The following is a 2,828-nucleotide window of genomic DNA, read 5'->3' as shown; positions in this document are numbered from 1 at the left end:
TTTTATATATTTGGGCGCATAATAATAACACTTTTCTATATCGACTATTGCTATATGACTGTATTGCTATGGTCATATATTCCAACGAATAATATTATATGTGGTTATTTAAAGCTTTTCTTATTCTTCTGAAACGCTCTTATGCCATTGCAAAGATCATTTAAATTCCAGTCCGTGCAACTATATAATCGTATATAATCGTGCAACATGGAGAGAAAAAAGAGCGGCCGATTAGCAGGACAGTATTCAAAGATGTGAGGACGATGAGTGTTGTCTCAGAAAAACAGAGGCAAGCAGGGTAGTCTGGTTCGGCACCTGCCACCCCTCAAGGGAACAACCTACCTGCTGCTGTTCCACCTAATCCTGTTAATCATAATGCAAAATGATTACTTCTGTACCTCCTTTACCATACTCTCTCTCATTATTAGAATACAACATGCTTTAGAAATTATTGATACTGACGTTAGCTGTCGAGTACATCGAAATATAAACAAACTCCGTACTCGATTTTTGGTAATATATGCGATATAATTAACAATTATCGTACTTTTGTGCAAACATACAAACTTAGTAATACAATTTTAATTTTTTTTTGCTTTGTTTTTTTCTGATTTTTTATAAATAGTTTAATTGCAAGATATAGTGTTAGCAAAAATATTATAAACATTCTAGAAGGATATTTTTTTTCCCAGATTGAATTTTCTGTTATACTTTGAGGTAATAGTGCCGAATCATAAAAAATGTCATATTTTCCTTTGTATAAAATTATATTTATGTTTTATCCATTTAAGTAATCTCGTAAAATTAAAATTATTGTAAGAATAATAATATACTATTAAGATACTATTTTTTTTTTAAACATTGTGTTTTTTCTAGTAAAAGAATTTAATTATGTTGTGTGTATATGTGTGTTCAAGATAGCTTTATTAGAAAATTTTCAGAATTGGATCATCTAAATTGGTTTTTGTATTTGTAATCGTTAATAGACAAATTTCGGTCTGATAAATTGATGATATTATAACATGCTGAGTCCTATTTCTTCCTAAACAAAGGCAGTTTCTAAAAATATTGTAAGTACCTTCCAATCACTAGTGACGTTACTTGGTTCTACATTTAATTGTAAGCGCATCATAAATATAAATTTCGAATTAAATTTGTATCTGTACATAAGGTTTCATATTTTTTTTTTTTTAGGAAAATTGACGGTTTTAGTAAGTTCTTAAAAAGTAATAGTTGCAAAAAAAATTGTCATACACAAAATGAACTCGATAAATTAGCAAGAGTAACGCTCAAATCTTCTTAAGGAAATATAAAGAAAATTGCATTCTCTTAAAATGCTTTGACAACACTCGATAAAAGTTGATCTTATGAAAGAATAGAAGATCTGCATACCGCTTTAGTGTCGTCCTACAAAAAACCATGTATCGGTCTATCATGCTCTGAAGTAGGTTGGCCCGCTGGTGGCCTTATAGCGATCATGCTGGCAATCGGTGCAACCTTCTTATTCTTCTTCCCCTCCTCTTCCTTAACCGATCTAAAGAGCCGATCAAAAGACGGTTGTATGATAGTCGTATTAGGTCAACTATCGAATCTCGAGATAAGTTAGCTAACTACGACGAAATCAGTGTGAAGGTGCGAGCACGCTCGAACATTTGTGAATTTTACTCTACAAAATCATGACTGCTTTCGCTCTTTCATGTGAACGACACACTTGTGTAATGAACAACGTTTATAATTACACCATGAAGACAATAAATATAAATGATATCTGTAATCCGATACCAAAATATTTGATGCATTTTTATCTGTTTATATCTGTCAGTAAGATTTCAAATTGCTTGAACGCGCACACAAATATATATACACGCATACATCAACCCTATCAGAGATATTCATTTTTTCAAACATGTGAACGATTTTTGAAACAATAAATTGCATTATGATATACGATTTGTTTAAAGAGATATACAAAGATGAAAGTGCAATCAAACCCATGTTTCTGAAAATATTTTTACAGTAGTTTTACATTAAGTTCTTACTTACAATTCTCGTCTGAAAAATACTACACTTATATAAAATATGTTTGTGAAAAAACGAAATACAAGTTTGTGATAAACTTGATTGAAAGAAAATTCAAATATACCACACTGAATAAATGTAGTTTGCTACTGATAATTTTTGGCGATAACAATATTTTACGACTAATTGTTACGGTATATCTAACTACGCGTTTTCGTGAAACGTTTCGCAAAAAGAATAAACTCGGATCGCAAATTGAACTGAGTTGAATTGAGAGAAACATCAATCACAAAACAATGAGTTCTTTATTAGAAAATGATGGAGTATAATGTACTAGCCTGGCAAGAGATAGAGCGTTGAGCGCATTGCTACTGATAATTTTTGGCGATAACAATATTTTACGACTAATTGTTACGGTATATCTAACTACGCGTTTTCGTGAAACGTTTCGCAAAAAGAATAAACTCGGATCGCAAATTGAACTGAGTTGAAAATCGTGTAATAGCAATCACAAAACAATGAGTTCTTTATTAGAAAATGATGTACTAGCCTGGCAAGAGATAGAGCGTTGAGCGCATGATTATTGGAGACTTGTGTCCACAATGAAGCCTCGTCTTCGGCCGTCAGATCCCAGTCAGAACCGCAGTCACGATGCTAATGTAAACCAAAAGATATCAACATTTATGTGTTAACAACTAAGAAATTAGTAAAACTCTCCATGTGAAACATCAACTTTACATTTAACGGGCTAGTAAGAGCCAGACGCGGATGTGCGTCAGTTTCAAAGAAAATTAAATTTTTCTTTCAAA

The 2,828-nt window shown here is 32.0% G+C and overlaps 1 long non-coding RNA gene across 1 annotated transcript; it reads right to left on the bottom strand.

The window, feature by feature from the left end:
• LOC115237181 lies at positions 1-1,540 on the bottom strand. The gene is made up of 2 exons (XR_003884318.1): positions 1,393-1,540; positions 1-363 (listed from the first exon to the last, which is right to left on the bottom strand). It is a non-coding gene; the product is annotated as an uncharacterized LOC115237181 (long non-coding RNA).
• Positions 1,541-2,828: the final 1,288 nt, after the last annotated feature.

Source organism: Formica exsecta, unplaced genomic scaffold (assembly GCF_003651465.1).
Source record: "Formica exsecta isolate Colony F162 unplaced genomic scaffold, ASM365146v1 scaffold2814, whole genome shotgun sequence".
Taxonomy (NCBI): Eukaryota; Metazoa; Arthropoda; class Insecta; order Hymenoptera; family Formicidae; genus Formica; species Formica exsecta.
Note: the sequence above shows the minus strand (reverse complement) of the source record. Positions and strands in the feature narration are given on the sequence as shown.